Here is a 12,134-nt window from a genome sequence, read left to right as displayed (position 1 = left end):
TTTTTTAATGTGTAATAGCCATTTTTATATCCTCCTTGAAGAAATATCTGCTAAGGAAATTAAGCTAGTCAGCGAAGGACAAATAGTGTGTGATTACATTTAACTGAAGTATCCATAATAGTTAAACTTATAAAAGTGGAGAGACCAGATTAGTTACCTGTGTGTATGTGGGCCTTGTCCCCTGGAAGGAGGCCTATGTGGCCTTTCAGGTCACTTGGGGACTAGGGCCATCCTCCTTCCTGTATTCTGTGAATAGGATGCTTTTCTGTGGTCTGTAAGACCATTCTTCAGTGTCTGTGAATCTGACACCATCTGTGTTCACATGGCTCTTTCTTACTTTCTGTTACCAACCTATAATCTGCCAAATAGGCTAGTAACTGCTTATGCAAGGCTTGCCCTTTAAGATGTATAAATCCTTTAAGATACATGCAAGCATATAAAAGACAGTGTTATACACAGTAAAGACAGAAGCAGCTTCCTCTGTGATAAGAGCTCCATCTCTCCCAAACAAAGCTCTTCTCCTGGAATCTGGGTGACTTGATCCCAGTCCCAAAGTCCTTGAGAGGTTGCTATCCAGGTAAAGGCCTTTGGTGTTACAGCCCCATGCAATCAATAACCCCCTTGTTGCTGTCCAGTGCAACATGTGTACAGCATGGGGAACATGAAGAGTTGTTTATGCAATATAAAGTTTCAAATATACAAAATGATTAAGTTCTAGAAATGTGCTCTACAATTGGTTGATGTTATTGCTTTGACCTTAAGTGGTTCTCAGATGGCCATATGCCAAACACTTGGTTGAGTTAGGCTGTGGTGGAATTTTGGAAGTGGAGTCTAAGGGATGCAAGATAGGTCACTGTTACCTTGAAAGAATGTTTTGAATGTTTGGATGTTTCCTTGAAAGAAGTATTGAGATCCAGACCTTTCTTGTCTTTCCTTTGTTACTTCCCAGTTCTCAGGAGATGAACATCTTTATTACACTACCTATTCTCCACCAGAAGTTCTGCCTTGCCACAGGAACAAAAGCAGTGAGACCAAACAACTACTGGCAAACCTCTGGAACCATGACCTCCCCCAAAAACATTTTCTCCTTTTAAATTGTTTATCTCAAGAATATTTGTCACAGCAATGGAAAGCTGACTAACATAGTTAACAACACAATATTACACATTTCAAAATTTGTTTGGATTTTATATAACACAGTAAGTGATTACCACCAAAATAAAACAAAAAATAAAAAATGAAAGGAACACAGAAAAAATTGAGTGGTGTAGGATATGTATTACTTTGATTATGGTGAGAATATCACAGTGTTAGCATATGACCAAACTTATCAAATTGTACATATTAAATATGGGTAATCTTTGCAAGTTAATTTTACCTCAATACAGCTGTTAAAAATGTTGGAGTATGTTTTTAGGTTGGAGACAAGGTGGATACCCTACTTGTGTAGCCTGATTAATATAGTCTCCTTCCTATTTACTCTTTTTTTGGAAAGAAGTAAGAAGAGAAATGACTTACATTTGTTTTCACTGGGTGGTTCTGTTGAATAAGTTTTCTTATTTAGGTTGTAATGCTAAGAATAGGGTAAAAGGGGAAAGAGGATCTACTCTCTATAGCCCTCAGATATTAGAGCTAGGAAAAACCAACCTAAAATATCAAACAAATATAAGTGTAATATATTTTACTTATATATTATCTTTAGTTTTTACAGTGTTTCTGTAGATATTGGAAAACAGAGGTCATCAATTATCTCATTCTGTGACAGTTCAAGTATAATTTTTTATGTGTTTTTTTTTTTTAAGCGGGTAGCACTGATGACTGCTAATTCAGGAAATAGCAAAATTATTTGAGTTTCTTCATAAGTGTCTTTTACACTTACTCACCTAGAATTTATGGGTGCTGTATTTTGGGGGAAGAGTGGGCTTATGAGCACCAGTATTTGTATAAGTAGTTGTGCACCTAGGGCAATCATATTAACAGAGAATCTTGTGGTATAGATAAGTGTCTTTATTACCGGTAATTGGAGGTGACAGTTTATGAACAGTGAATGTCCTTCATATTCACTGGTGGATGACTGGATTGGTAATATGCAACAAACCTTACACTCCATATAAAGGTATCATTTCTTTCTCCTTGGTAAAGCCATTTATCTGGTTAATCCTGAACCATAGGCTACAATATTCCTTGGAGCATTTTACTGGTGTCTTAGTCCATCTCCCATGGCTATAGCCATGGAATAGGAACCACAGAACAAATAATTAGTAAACAATAGAAGAGATGTTTATTTGGCTCATGATCTGGAATCTGTGAAGCTCAGGAGCCTGGTGCTGGCATCTAACCAAGGTCATTGTTCGGCATCCTCCCATGGCAGACATCAGAAAAGGCAAAGAAGCACATGACAAAGGAAGGGGGGAAAATTTAATTTTTTTTTTTTTTTTACCAGGAATCCACTCCCGCAATAATGGCATCAAACTATCACACTCAAAAGCTCCACTTCTTAATACTACTACAATGGCAAATAAATTTCAGCTTGAGTGTTGAAGACATTCACATCATAGTACACAGGGACTGCTCAAAATTCCAGTAAGTCTACAAGTAACAGAATTACAACTGAAAAACTTCTACATTCTTAAAGATTGTTGAAAGACCTAATCTTTAAAACCTCCTTTGTGTATATGGAAAATACTTGTGCTTGATTTTACTGATGCAAGAAAGTAAAGAAAAATAAAAAATTGTTAAGTTTTCATATTAAGACACTCATATTTCATCACATACTCATATTACTAACTATAAATCTTAGAGTATTTTTCCCAAAGAATAAAACAACTATAGATATTAATTTTTTAAAGTGCATATTACTTTTTCAAAGCTAAAAAAACCTGATTGTAGTCTCCATACATTGTGCCCTTAAAATATGAAGCAATGATATTTTATTATTTTTCCCAGACATTTTTGAAAGCATAGAGATCATTTTTTTACAATTTAGTATATTTTAGGAAATGATTTTCTGTTTTACATAAATTCCTTCTATGATTAGAAATACAAAAATTCTTATCTGGTACTAACAAATTAAAGATCTTTAATTGCAAAAATATTTTATGAGATTATCACAGATTCAAAAAAACAGCATATACTGTCTCTACATGCAAATGCAAAAAAATAAAATTACAGAGAGGATACTTAGTATACCTATTCTGTTGAAATAGATTTTAATGGCTATTTATAAATTAAAGAAATATAATAAACTCAAAATTATGAATGTGCATCATTTGGATTTACATAAGGAAAGCAGCTACCAGGACAGTAGTACAGACTTAATTGACTGTTTTTATGCCTTTTTGTATGGATATTTACTTCTCCATTGAAAAGAATTAGTAGATACTGAAGAAGGTTATCAATAATTTAACTGGGAATGGCCTTGTTTATATGTTTGTGGATAGACTGTGAAGCTAATAAAGTCAATTTGAGTTATTTTGATATGTGATGGCTTGCATATTTATTTTGAACAGGAGCACCTACAGGAATTGAGAACAATCTTCCTAGTAAATATAACTATATTAGTTTCAAACTTGAAACCAGGGAATTTTTATTTAGGCATGCCACATCACTTTTAAAAGTCGGGCAATTTGCAATGGTAGGTATATAAATAATAGAAGACCATTTTTTTCACCCAAAGTATGAAGAGAATCATCTATTATCTTTTGAAATTTTGTTCCATTTTAAAACTGTTTTATCTTTTAAATTTACATGTGACACTATATTTTATAATTGATTTGGGGGTATTTTATATAAAATAATTGGGTTATAATGATAATTGTTTCTCCTCTTAGTGTCACTGGATATCCTTGTCACTAAAGTCTGTACAGAATGTATACAAGTTACAATAGCCATATTTGAAATATGAAGTATATATGTGTGTGTCAGATGCTGTGGGTAAACTGCACATAACAAGACCAGATATATGTGACATATAATCAAGGGATCAGTACCGTCTGCACACCTCAATTAAAATAAAATTTTAAAAGGAGGGAAAGTTAAAAATGATTCTTATTATAATAACTGATCTGATTTTTGTAAACATAAATTCTTGAGAACAAAAAGTAGTAAAATGGCAAAATTATGACTATCACAACAATGAAAAATAAATGTATGTGAGAGATATTATTCATCTCATTACTTTATATAGGGTTTCAACTGAGGTTACAGAATCAAAGGAGAATTAAAATGTCACATACATGTATACACAGAAAAGAAATGCTGAAGTAAGTATTTAAACAGATGAAAACAGGTTGTACACAGGGCAATTACTAGTACACTAGACACAACTAATTTGCTTCCCTGTAAACATAACTAATTTGCATTATTTTCAAATTTCTATTATTTACAGTATTGTAAACAGATCAAAGACAATGAAGTTGGTCATGAAATAGTACCCCAGAAAACACTTAATTTTCCAATGGAAGATACTAAATAAGATTTTGGACTCTTCCAAAGTCTTTCACTATTCTTTCTGATAATAATAAAAAAATTATTCCTTTATCAAATACCATGGTTTTATAGAATAATCTAGCACTAAACAGCATCTTTTTTTTTCTCAAAACATTTTTATTCTTAGACTTCCCAACAATCCAAGTTTTCCACCAATTTCTCATACATCTGGGTTTGAATCTCTACATCATTTTGCCATATTATTCTGATATTATTTGGTTTTAAAATTCTCACAAACCCAACTTTAGCAGATACCTTGAGTAATAAACAAAAAGACACCTTCCTCTTATAGATAAAACATGTAAAATGAAAGAATATAATTGGGTGGCATTTGATTAAGTGTGTGGGAATCAAAAATTTCTTTAATTCTGTGGGTCAAAGTTTACATCAATAAACTTTTCTATGAAATTTATTTCCTTGAGCTGTTTGTTTGATTAGTAATTTTGAAAAATCAAAAGAAAAGTTTATTTAAATTTTGTGCAAGAAATTCATTTAAAATCTAAAACCCATTTGAGGCAGAGATTTTCTCAAGTTATTTCACAATTTTACTCCGACACTTAGAAAATTGCCTACGACATGATAAGTGCTTAATAAAATTTTGTTGAATTGAGAACAATATTTTCAATGGATTTGAAAAGTCAATTGACTTACTCTCAACCTCAATTTCTTTGTCTCCACACTATAATGGTTACAATACATTATATTTTGCAAAACATTATTGAGAAATCTGAGAGAATATAAAATATTTTGATTCCTCAAATTAAAAGCAATACATGAACACAATACCTGAGAGTATTATTATGAAATCTTTCAGTGTTATTATACTCTGTTAAGAAATTGATTAAAAATTTCAAATTGGGGTTATTTGATGTAGAAAAACTGTCATGATATTTTAACCTATTTTCTTTAAACAAAGTAAGAACTTTCTATGTTAGTATTTCTTCTGGAAATATGGTGAATATCCCTCTAAAATACAACAAACATTTTGTTAGAATGTGGCAAGCACCAGCCTCATAATATGATGGGGGACAAGAAGTTCAATCACCCCCATTGCCTCCAACAAAGCAGCATTATGACAAAATACAGAATAGCTGTGGTTGTCAGAATAAGCAGATTTTCTGGAGAAGCCTAAACCAGAAAAGAGATTCTGGGAGCTACTGACCATTGATAGATCTGAATGATTTCAGTTGGGAAACAAGGAGAGAAAAGGTCACGTCATTCAGTACTAAGCTTCATCTTTTTTAAAAAATATATAAACAATAAAATCCTGAGATTCATTTGAGAAAATATAGTGTAAAAATCTTATTCAATTATTATTCAAGGACTTTTTTCTACTAAAAAGGAAGACATTTTCAGAAATAAAAGTCTAGCAATCTAGTGTTCTCTAAACAGAAAAAAAAATCTTGATTAAATTAACTATTTTACTAATTAGTGGGGACTGGTTTACATATATGTTGTAAAATTGCATACATATATTTATTCTAATTAAACTTAATCATATATGTTAATGACAAGAAAGATGAAAACACTGAATATCATCTAAATATCATATCTAATCCCTCCATAACCAATTTCTACTTTTAAACAGATGGACACATACATTTATAGTTTGTCTATGGATAATTTATTACATAATAAAACTTTTATTATATTGTGTGTACTGCTTCATTTTTCACTTTGTAGTATGACATGAGTATATCGCATTTTCTAAAATGATATTTTTAACTGGTCACACTGTGTTCCATTTTGGATAAGTTCAGAATATCACACAATATATGATAGAAAATATACATTAACCCACTATTGGGGGAAACCAAGCTTTTTCTAATTTTCACAGATTAGAAGATCAATCCTTCTGCCATCCATATATTACTCCCCTACAAAACACTCCTAACCCCTGGTGGATAATTGGGGATTTGAGCAGTAAATCCCCCATATTAACTCACTTGAGACTCTGCTCTCAGGTCTAGTCATACACATAGCATAAAATTTAGATAATCAAAATCTAGACCCAGACATTTTGTCTTGTAATTTCAAAAATACTATGTGAATTGGGACAAATAAATTAAGCTGTCTGTGTCTTCATTTCCTTGAAAGCATAATGAGGACAATTTTATTTCTAACCTTATGTGTTTTAATGTGAGAATTTAAAAAGTTAACATCTTCAAAACACTTAAATAATAACTGATATACTAAACAAAAACAACCATTGCTATGCAATTTTAAACTATTAAAGAATATATGGATATTTTGTTTGGCAAAACTTCTTGAAGTGTGTCTCCTATCTTCTGTACTTTAATAGGGTATATTCTGCGTAATGGAGGAAAAAGTCGAAATTGCCCTTTTTCATAACAGAGTAACATTGCCTTTAGGTAGATTATGAACACCATATAGGTTACATCACTTTGTGCATTGTTTATTCTATTGTTCTGATACAGGAATCTGAAAGTTATAGTGTAAATCAGAAGAAAAAGTGAAAAACTGAAGTATTGGCTGCTCAAAAGATAAAATCAAATAAAACTTCTCATGGGGAAAATTTAAAAAGGAAAAAGTCTACAGTGGGTGGGTGTTGCACCTTAAAATCTGATGCATGAGGAAATCAGCTCCGACAGTCTCCTCTAGAAACATTAAAATCAAAAGCAAGCATTGATTTAAAAATCTTCTACCTATGTTTGTATTATTTATCTTTCTACCATCTTACTATGTCTTATATTAAGTTACTAAGGTCAAACATTTGTCAAGAAGAATCATTAAAATTATCCTTGCCAAATTTAGAATATAGTATGTAATGGAAATTAACTTATTAAACTACATCTGATAAAACAAAAAAATAAGCAGAATATTTTTTAAAAATATAGAATTTGCCAATCATGGTGGTGCACATCAGTGGCTTAGGAGGCTGAGACAGGAGGATCACAAGTTCAAAGCCAGCCTCAGCAAAAGCGAGGCACTAAGCAACTCAGTGAGACCCTGTCTGAATTACAAATACAAAATAGGGCTGGGGATGTGGCTCAGTGGATGGGTGCCTCTGAGTTCAATCCCTAGTACCCCTAAAATAAAATAAAATAAAATAAAATAAAATAAAATAAAATAAAATAAAATAAAATAAAATAAAATAAAATAAAATAAAATAAAATAAAATAAAATAAAATAAAATAAAAAATAGTGAATTATATAATAAAAATTAATGAAATAGTAATTTTCCTCAGATAGTGTAAAGGTTTCCCTTTTATATAGTAAAAGGGGGGACAATAGGAAGATGTCCATTTCCTCTAGATTATCAAACTTGCTGGCATGCACTTGTTCACAATAGAGCTGCTATGGTTTTAACATGACCTCCAAAGCTCTCGTGTTGTAAATGTAATCCCCAGTGTATTAGAGTTAAGGGGGATCCTCCAAGAGATGATTAGAATGTCAGGCTTATGGTCACATGAAGGAGAGTGGGTTCATTATTGTGAGAGTGGTTCTGTTTTGAAAGCAATTTTGCCTGTCTCTTCCTCTCCCTATCATGCATATTCTCAGGTGCTTCTATCCTTCTGTCTTATGCCATGAGATGACACATTAAGAAAAACTTCACCAGATTTCCCTTCACCTTGAACTTTCCAGCCTCAGGTACTGTATGAAAGAAGTCTCTATCAAATATAATTTACTCTGTATTTGTTCTGTTTTCATGGCACAAAAAGGATTAAGACAAGTGCTTTATGCTTCCTTTATTTCTGCAGAATATGTTGTTTTAATTTCTCTCACTTTCTCTTTTTATTTGATTCTCTTTTCTTTTTTGTTTAGACTACCTGTTTGTTGATTGTATATTTTTTTCACAAAATCTTAGTTTTATTGATTCTTCTTTTTTTTTAATAAGATTTATTTCTGCCCTGCTCTTTATTACCTCTTATGTTGTCCAACTTTAGATTTAGTGGGTGTTTTAGTCAGCTGTTTCACTGCTGTGATGAAAATACCAGACAAGAAAAATTATAGAGGAGGAAAAATTTTTTGAGGGCTCACAGTTTTGGAGGTCTCAGTCCATAGACAGTTGACTCCATTCGTTGGGGCTCCAGGTGAGGCAGAACATCATGGAGGAAAAGTGTGATAAAGGAAAACAGTTCACATTATGATCAGAGATCAGAGAGAGAGGGACACTACTTACCAGATACAAAATATATAATACCCCAAAGGCATGCCCCCAGTGACCCGTCTCCTCCAGCCACATCCTACCTGCTTTCACTGATTCATTTCTCCTCTAAACCTTCTTGCATTATCTCACACATGAGATTTTATAGCAATCACTTCTTCATTTGCCAGTTCTCTGAAGTGTAATATTAGGATACTCTTTTGAGATCATCCTTTTTTTGGATGTCATGTTTCATCACTATAAATTTAACTCTTAGAACTGCTTTTGGCTGTGTCCCATAGGTTTGGTATATATGTTTCTTATCATTTGCCTTAGTGTAATTTTTGAATGAATCAAGAAGTCAAAACTCAAAATTACCAATAACAAAAAATGAGATTAAAAGAGTAAGTAAATCTCCCAATGAAGAAAAGTCCAGGGCCAAAGGGTTCCACAGCTAAATTCTATGAAATCTTTTAAAGAAAAATTCATAGTGATACTTCTTAAAATGTTCTAAAAAATACATTTTAACAAACATTTGTATCATTTTGATACCAAAGACAAAGACAAGAAAACCTCAGGCCAATATCACTGAAGAATATTGATGAAAAATATCCTCAATTAAATATTAGCAAACTAAATTTAATAGCATATCAAAATAATTACATATCATGAACAGTACAATTAATCCCTGGCATGTAAAGCTGGTTTAATATAAACAAATAAATTAATATGATTTATTATACTAAAAAAATCAAACATAAAAACTGCATGATCATGTCAATTTACCAGGAAAAGCATTTGACAAATTCAACATTCTTTCTTGATAAAATTGCTCAATAGTTTAATTATAGAGGAAAGATCTTCATTATTATAATGACCATCTATGAAAAATTCATAGCTAACATCCCCATCAATGGGGAAAAACTTAGAATCTTTTATTCTTAGATTCCATATAAGGATGCCCACTTGTGCCACTTCTATTCAACAGTATTTGAAATACGAGCAAGAACAATCAGAGAAGAAAAAAAAATAAAAGCCATTCAGATCAGAAAGAAAGAAGTAAAATTATCCCTATGTACAGGTGACATCTCATACTAAAAACCTCAAACTCCGCAAGGAAACAAAACAAACAAAAAACTGTTAGCACTCATAAACACATTCAGTAAGGTTGCAGGATATGAAATCAGCATGTAAAAGTCAGTAGCATTGTATACATACATGATAATACAGCTAAAAAAATTAAGAAAACAATCGCACTTACAATAGCCTCAAAATATACTTAAGAATAAACCTAAAGGAGGTAAAAGATTTGTACATGGAAAGCTATAAAACAATGATGAAAGAAAGCTTTTCACTTATTTGTGTCTTCTGAGAAAAATAAAATTGAAGGTACCTTACTTCTTAATTTAAAATTATATTTGAAGCACTATAAGTAAATAGCAGAAAGATCAGTATAGTAGAGGGAAGGGAACAGGAGGAGGGGGAAGGCAAGGAAAAAGGGAAGGCTTAGGGACTGAATTAGAACAGATTATAATTCTTGCATTTATTATTTTGTCAAAATGAGACCTAACATTATGTATAGCTAAAGAGAACCAATAAAAATAGTACAAATTGATGTTTTCTTAAAAAAGAAAATTATATTATATTACCACCTGTGGTAATCAAAACTGTATGCAACTGACATAGAAATAGACATATATATATCAGTGGAAAAGAATAGAGTGCCCAGAACTAAATCCAAACAAATAGAACCAGGTATAACCAATTATTGAAGACTTCTCTCCTACAGTAACTGACAAGGTCACCAAGAGAATATAATGGAAAAAAGATAGCATCTTCAATTAGAAATTAATTTCTATAAACAAAATATTAATTATTTTACTATACATAAAATTCATAATTTCAGAAAGGAAGCAAGATGGAATATAAGGCTTGAAACCATAAAGCTCTTGGAAGAAAACATAGTAGAAAAGGTCCTACATATTAACTTAGCAAGGATTTTTTTGGACATTACATGAAAAACTCAAACTACAAAAGTGAAAATAAAGAAATGTGATGATTAAATAAAATGTTTCTCCACAGCAAAGGACAACAATTAAGAAAGAAAAGGCAGCCTATGGATTGGAAAAAAATATTTTTAAACTATATATCTAATAATTTGTTAGTATCCAAGATTCACAAAACTCATACAACTGCTCTTAGTGGAGAAACACATCATTCAAATTAAAAAAAAAAAAAAAAAAATTGACTAAGGACCTGAATAGATGTTTCTCAACGGAAGATATAAAAATGGCCAAGAAGTATAAAAAGGCACTCATCACTAGTCATCCAAAAATGCCAATACAAACGACTAGGAGATAGCACCTTATACCCTTTAGGAGGACTATTGTTAAAAAATCAAAAGATAATAAATGTTAGGAAAGGTGTGGAGAAAAGGAAAACTTACACTGTTGGTGGGATTGTGGATAGTAGCAACCATATGGAAAATGGTATGGAGGTCCCCAAAGAAATAAAAACAAAACTTCTATAAGATCTAGCATTCTCTTTTTTGAGTATATACCCAGAGTGAAAGAAAACAAAACAAACAAATAACAACAACAAAAGTCACCATTCCATAATGCTGTTTGCACTTTGGTGTTCATTAAAATGTTATTTGATGTAGCTAAGATATGAAAACTACCTAAATTTTGTTCAGTGGACAAATGGATAAGGAAATTGTGATTATATATACACATATATGTATATATGTATATTAATATTAAATTATATCAAATATATGAATATTATTCAGCCTCATAAAAGAAGACCTTGACATTTACCATAGCACAGATAAACCTAGAAGACATTTTGCTGAGTGAAATAAGCCAGACACAGAAAGATAGAAGATTAAATGATCTAATTTATTCATGTGAACCTTTTTTCAAAAGAACAAATATACAGACCTGGAGAACAAAATGGTGGTTATTAGTGGTGTGGTAGAAAAGGAAGAGTTGGGGAGAGGTAGGTCATAGGATACAAAGCAGTAAATATGTTGGAAGAACAAGTCTAGAAGTCTAATGTGCAACAACCTGAGGACTATAGTAAAGACTGGATTCAGGATGTTTTCTGAAAGAATGGATTTGGGCTGCTTTTGCCACACTAGAAAATGGGTAATTGTATGAGATTATGAATATATTAATTGATTTCATGAGAGCAACCATTTTTTCCATCTATATGTATGTACCTGTTAATATATCTTGTCTACTTAAATATACACAATAAAGTTTTTTAAAAAAGGGGCGAAGCCCTCAGAAACTTAGAAAGAACCTATCTCAGAATAAAATATGAAAAAGGTCTGGGGATGTGGCTCAAAGGTGAAGCATATCTGGGTTCAATTCCCAGTAAACCCACCCCCGAAAAAAAGGGTAAAATAAAATAAAGTTTTTAGAATATGTTATTAAGTTAAATTGCACAGGAGTTTACTTTCTTGTTTAAATATGTATCACATTCCCTTTTGAACTGCTATTCTAAGTACAATAGAACAATCACACATAGTTTA

The 12,134-nt window shown here is 31.7% G+C and overlaps 1 long non-coding RNA gene across 1 annotated transcript in view; it reads right to left on the bottom strand.

Moving 5' to 3' along the window:
* The window catches only part of LOC306660952, a 51,027-nt gene extending 50,732 nt beyond the window's left edge, over positions 1–295 (bottom strand). The window contains exon 1 of the long non-coding RNA XR_013763799.1: positions 158–295. This is a non-coding gene — a long non-coding RNA (uncharacterized lncRNA). The remainder of the gene's footprint in view (positions 1–157) is intronic.
* Between the last annotated feature and the right edge of the window lie 11,839 nt (positions 296–12,134).

Source organism: Sciurus vulgaris, assembly GCF_902686455.1.
Source record: "Sciurus vulgaris genome assembly, chromosome: 5".
In the NCBI taxonomy this organism is placed as follows: domain Eukaryota; kingdom Metazoa; phylum Chordata; class Mammalia; order Rodentia; family Sciuridae; genus Sciurus; species Sciurus vulgaris.
This window is presented reverse-complemented; position numbering and strand designations above follow the sequence as displayed.